The sequence below is a fragment of the Olea europaea genome, chromosome 2 (assembly GCF_002742605.1).
Source record: "Olea europaea var. sylvestris chromosome 2, O_europaea_v1, whole genome shotgun sequence".
NCBI classification, from domain to species: domain Eukaryota; kingdom Viridiplantae; phylum Streptophyta; class Magnoliopsida; order Lamiales; family Oleaceae; genus Olea; species Olea europaea.
Window position 1 is genome coordinate 4,633,443 of NC_036238.1, and position 6,513 is coordinate 4,639,955.

The following is a 6,513-nucleotide window of genomic DNA, read 5'->3' on the forward strand; positions in this document are numbered from 1 at the left end:
TAGTTTTGTTTTGTGTTGAAGACCGCAATTACTATCACATATTATGGGCAGAATTTGCTGACCTTTTTTTTTTTTCCTTGCTGTACTTTGTTGAAGATGCAATTACTATCACATATCATATGCCATTGAATTTGCACTGATTAAACCATATTTCACTTCCCTCCTTTTTTACTTGTTTAATAGATGAGGCAAGCTGGATGAATTCATTTTAATAATGTTAGATAATAAAGATAGAAAAAGAAATTTAATCTTTTGCCCTTTGCTCCCTAGTTTTATCTTACATTTTTGTTTAATTGTGTTCTTACATATCTTTAACTAAAAAAGATAAGAATAAATAAATCACAAATATTGTAAAGTAGCAAATTTGCCTAAATTTATAAGCACCATTTTATTACTTATTTCTGCTAGAAGATAACTAGCCATGCTCTGAGGGAGGGAAGTATTAGAGTTAGCCAATGGATTGCGGGTAAGATTAGTCGAGTGCAATGCTTTCAAATTTGTCAGCCCTTGAGTTCGGTTTTTAGTTTAGCGACAAAATTTTGTGATTTTAGCATTTCTTTGAGGTAGACTATGGATAGATCTAAACTATACAAGCTTGTTAGGTCTCTTTTAAATTTGAATTAAGCCAAACGAATATAGGCTTTGACACAATATGTGACATAGCACTCACAATTAAGGTGTGGGTCACCATGAATAAAATAATTCCGATCTCTCCCATTTGTGTGCGCTATATCAATCGAAGTGTCATCCTCTATGGCTATGTAGCACAGTACTCCAAATTTTCTTACAAATAAAGTTTATTGATGTTAAATGTTCAAAATTGACAGAAAACTTTCCAGGCAATTGGACGTGCATGCTGCATGCATGGAAATGATTCAATGAACCCAAAGAAAGGTAATTATCTCAAATGAAAAAAATCCCTAAATTAAAAAAAAAAAATTAAATTTCAAAAAAAAAAAAAAATTCCCCCCAATATTTTTAACAAATTACTTGGTCAAAGGCTATTATGGAAAACATACCGGGTGGGGCAGCCATTGCCCACCATTTCCTCCATTACTACACCTATGACCTACCAAGTAGCGTAGAGTTTTCAAATCGGGTAGAGCCTCCAGCCTTTGAGACGGTTTGTGCGTAATTTTGCCTGCAATAGGCCTGTCATTCAATCCATCATGCAATCCATGTGAACCATGCATATGGGCCTTCTTATTCTAATTTTCGACTAGTTTAACTCGAATTTACTTACTAGAAAATTACATAACTACGATAGTTTAATACAATTTCAAAATTAATAAATTTATCAAAAATTTTTTTATTTATTTTTTATTTTTTAAATCAAGTGTTATGTGAATGTAATTAGGTGACATGCAATTGTGACATATTCTGATAAATGATTGTGTCCGAGTCCTACAAATTGTGATATAATCTACATGTGTTACCATCTAATTTAATTTTTTTTTTCAAGAGTTAATGCATAATTGATAAAGGGAAAAGTTGTTCGTTCGAAACAGGCCAAAGGGGTGTAGCACCCCTTATGGACAGGCGCGCTACATCGCCCCCCTATTTGAACAGGGCCAATGTGGCCATGTTCATCTAGCAAAATTTTTAATAAAATTACAACTTAAAATTTTAGGTAATTTTCTCTTTACTTATTTGACAACCCCAAAATTGAGCAGTCTAACTATCCTTTCTCAAGAATTTCCGTATTTCACTCTTTAAATTGGCTTTTACCATTTTTTCAATAATGTTAAAGAAATAAAATAGATCAAAATTAAAATAAGTAAAAAGTAATGTCAATCTTACGTCATCAACCATGATCTCGAAAAATAATATACATATTCTATGAAAAAAATTCACTTTTTAAAACAAGAACATTATATACAATTTATCAACCTTCTCTCCACAACTTTTGTGGATAAAAAGTTGAAAATCCATTTGAGTTGTCCCTATCATATTAATTAATTTAATACTTAAGTCCCAATGAAGAAACATAAATCACACACTATATGGGATTATACACACAATTCATTCAAAGCCTAGAGATGATGAAATGTTGACTTTTATATCTACAATATTTTACACTAGTCAAATATTTATTTACACATGAACACCAAAGTTTGTGACAAACTGTGGACATGGAGATTCCACACGTTTCACCCCATTCCAACAACACACACATACATACAGATGAAATTGAATGGGCCCCACTGTAAAACAGAAGCATCTAACAACGTGTTTTGCCATTCATTCGAAGGGGAAATTGTAGCATTAGTTATTAACGTATTGGTTTAGTAGTTGTTAGTCCTCAATCTATTCTTATTGGCATTTGAGTCTCCAACCTATAATTTTATTGAACTCTGGTCCTCAGTTGATGAAATCATCAAAATGCTGTGTAATACACACACCTCACAATAATTCGAGTCGTTCAAGCCTAGACGACCCATCCTTTTGAAAAATTAGATCATACTAATCCTGGCCCAATTCAAGTTGGTCTACACTACAATGAACAATTCCAGTTAGATGATCCATTAGGACCGATTCAATTCGATTGGTTTATTAGAAGAATTAAAAACCATTAGTGAAATAAAATATTTATTGAGTTATTATTTAATTCCTGACATAGCGTGTCTTTCTCTCTATATTCTTATCACATTTTGTGTTTTCTAAATTTTTTTCATAATATCTCATTTCTCACACTATATTATTTATTTCTAATTAGGGCTTAGTTCAAATTGTGTTTCATATTCAAAAAATGAAAAGGAACTGATAAATCACACAATGGATAATTATCTAAATATGTAACAGCATATAAGGATTTAGACTATTTCTCTTAAAAAGATTGACATTATAAGATAGAATTTCGATTTTTAATATAGTATCAGAACCCATTAAGTTTAAACGAGTAATTTGATCCAATTAAAACAAAAAAAATAAATAAAATGAGTACGTGAATTTCAAGAATAGTCTGGTCAAATAAATCACCATTTTGCGAGAGTATGTTAAGGGATAAATTTTATATCGAATAATTATCAAAATATAAACTAACATATAAGGGTTTGTATTATTTCACTTAAAAAAATTGACCATGTAAGATGAAATCTCAAGTCTTAGTACACTAAGGAATGGGTCGGATGCAATTAGGGATGGGCAATAAAAGTGGAAGTTACATAACCCCAAGTGTTTAAAGATTACAATTCAAAAATCAGGGGTGACATTTTGTTATTCACAAATCAGGTATCAAAATACACCTCACCCACCCATCTAACAAAACCCTAATTCATTTCCATAAGTCTCTCTCTCCTACCCCTCTTCTCTATAAATCTATTCCTTCTTTCTCTTATTTTTTTCTCCCTTCTCTTTCTTCGAACCTTTCTTTGGACATCGGTGATCGACGATGAAATATTTGCACCGACCGACGATGAAGGATTTGCCCCCAACGAGTTCTCAGCAACATCATTGGGCGACGTTGCTATGAACAGTAGCATCACGACACTGTAGTCTATTGACGCTGTCGTTTGTAGCTGCATCGCATCACCTTTGAGTGCCACTACGAGGCCTCACTTGATGTGAGAGTCAAGCACTGACATCTTCGCAGCTGAGCGACACCTTTACACAACCGACAAAGTGAGCACCGACAGCAATATCGCCTTCGTCCATGCTGCAGCTTGATAGGGGCTCTATGAAAACCTGCTACTTTTGATATCTCAACTATCTAAACCAGTTTTCGGTATTTTTGGGGTGGCTTGGGGGATAATAGACAGTGTGGTGCCGAGAAGGTAAGATGGTAGTACTACAGGTGTTGTTGGATATGGTGGTGGTGGTGAGGTGGTGGTGGTGCGATGGTAGTGGTGCAAGTTGTTGTTAGTGGGTTGTAAAATGGTGGTGGCGATGGTGGTGGAGGCAATGGCGATGGCGACAGTGGTGGTGGTGTGTTTTTGTTGGAGTGGGTTGGCATATGTGACCTATTAAATAGTTAATGTGTGAGTGAAGGTGGTTATTCGCAGCTGAAGATCTGATAGTGGTGGTAGTTTTTGTTAGTGGTGGTGTAATAGTGTTGGTGCTGTTGTGATGGTGGTGGGTGAGGGCAGTTGCAAGTGGCCGTAGTGGCAGTGGCGATGATATGTCATCCACTATTTGGTGTATCTGACTAATTATTTGGTTATTTGTGATCAATTATTCATTGGTGACATAAAAATTTGACAATATGTGACTAAAAAATAATTTGTGATCAACTAATTTGAAAATTTGTGACCGACAAATAAATTGTGCCCTATGATGTTTTTGATTTGTGACGGATGAAATAATCCGCGTCCAATTAATTTGATAATATGTGATGTTGTGACCTATAAGTAGACCTATGTGACATCGAATTTTATGGTTGTGGCCTTAATATATTTATTTAATAAAATATAATTATTAATTAATTAATACCTTATTTTTGAATTTTGAAACTTAAAACATGAAAATTGAATTGTCCACACTTAATATATGACTTGTGAATTTTTCCCAAAAAATTCGAAAAATCAACCAAACCAAATCGAGTCGGGGTAATTTGGGTTGGTTTGAATAAAAAAGTGGTTTCATTTGGTTAATTTAAACCAATAAAAAGTCAAGTCGGATTGGTTGCAAGCAACCTGTCAATTAACCGATCCAACTTGTTGACACTTTTTTTTTTTAAATTCATATTTTTAACTTAAAAAGTAAAATAATAATAACATAAATATAATTATTTTCCAAATAATTTGTTTATCGTCTCCGCTTTTTGCCAAAACTTCAAATTCCAAAATAGGAAAAAAAAAAGAAGCAAGGAGAAAAATTATTTATTGTAAACTCTAAGTTCAGATTGTAACTTTGCTTTTTATTTTGATGTAACTATGATATGATTTCACTTAGGTTATATATGATTGCAAGCATGAAATTTGTATCAAAAGAAAATAAATTTTAAGCAATTTAATTGCTTAGAACTTATTTGCATGAAATTTGTCAATTAAATGTATTTGATTAATTTTATTTTTAACCTAGTAAATACTATACTCGTCCCTTTCTTTATTGTGGGTAGATGAGAAAGAGAAAGAGAGAGTGAATTCTCAGGAAAATAAAATTATACTTCCTCTAAAGAAAATATTTTCATTGTTTTGAGAAAAATCTGATCACGTGACCAAAAATAGAAAAATATTTTCCATAGAAAAAAATGTCAATCAAACAATATAAAAGTAAGACTTTGAGTGGAAAATATATATTTTCCATAAAAAATATTGACAATTACATGCACCCTTAGAAAAAAACAAATAAGAAGGAAAGAAAGAAGACAAGTTGCGGCCACCTCCATGATCACAAGATTCACAACCAATTGCCATTTGTAGCTATTACCTATTACCCTTGACCACCAACCCATACTGTTAATTTAATACTTGTTTGAACCCCATTTTAAAGAGAGAATGTGTTTTTGAATAGTGAGTTTTTTGAGAATGTGTAATTAGAAAGTAAGAAAAAGTTTTCAATTTACGTGAATAATTATTTTATTGAAAAATATATGATTGAAAATAAGTTTTGAAAAAATGATTTTTTAAAAAAAAAAAATTGAACTCAAGCAAGGGCTTAGTTGTGAGCGACTTTAATGTCCCAAAACCAACGCACCATATTTTGTTTTTGAATTCTTCCTCCCACAAATATACAAACCATCGCATCATCTTCTTGTCCAAATCACTCGAACAATTTAATTATAGAAACCAAAAAAAAATTAAATTAAATTACTTTTTTTTCCAAAGTAAATCAATTCAATTTAATGGATAATTAGAACAAAATGTTCCCAACGTTTACATTGATTGTGCAAATCGTCCCAATCATTTTAAACTTAACATTTGCTCTCTTATTTCAACAGTTTTTTTTGAGCATTTGGTTATTTCTGTTTTATGCCATCAAATATCGATAATTGGTAAAAATGAAAATACAATAGAATACGAAATTTGATTACTAAAAAGTAGTTAAATCTCTCTATGATGCTGCAGGGCGATGGGGAGAATGGATGGTGGTGGCGGCAACCGATGATAGGGTGCAAAATTAGATAGGAAAGAAGAAGATTTTATTTTTTATTTTTGGTTTTTAATTATTTTATTATATTTTTAATTCTCTTTTTAACTATTTTGGTGATTATGGTGCATGGTAAGAGATGGGAGTAGGGGTAGGTGTTGTTAATTTGAAAGATTGAAATTCTTTCCTGTTGTTAATATGTTTTAAATTGTTTTACAGGAGATTCATTTGTACTTTTTAATTATGTGGAACTCTAGTTGTAATTTTTTTAATATCATTTCATTTTTATTTGTTCTAAAGATGAGGGTAAATTAGTTATTTTTAATTGGAGAAAATAGATGAAATGACATTTTTCGTAAAGAAATGTCGATACGAAGACCCAAATGTTAAAATTAAAATGATAGAAACGATTTAAGCAATAAAGGCAATCGATAGTGACGTTTTGCATTAGTTACATATATTTGATCAGAGACGGATATAGGGGGG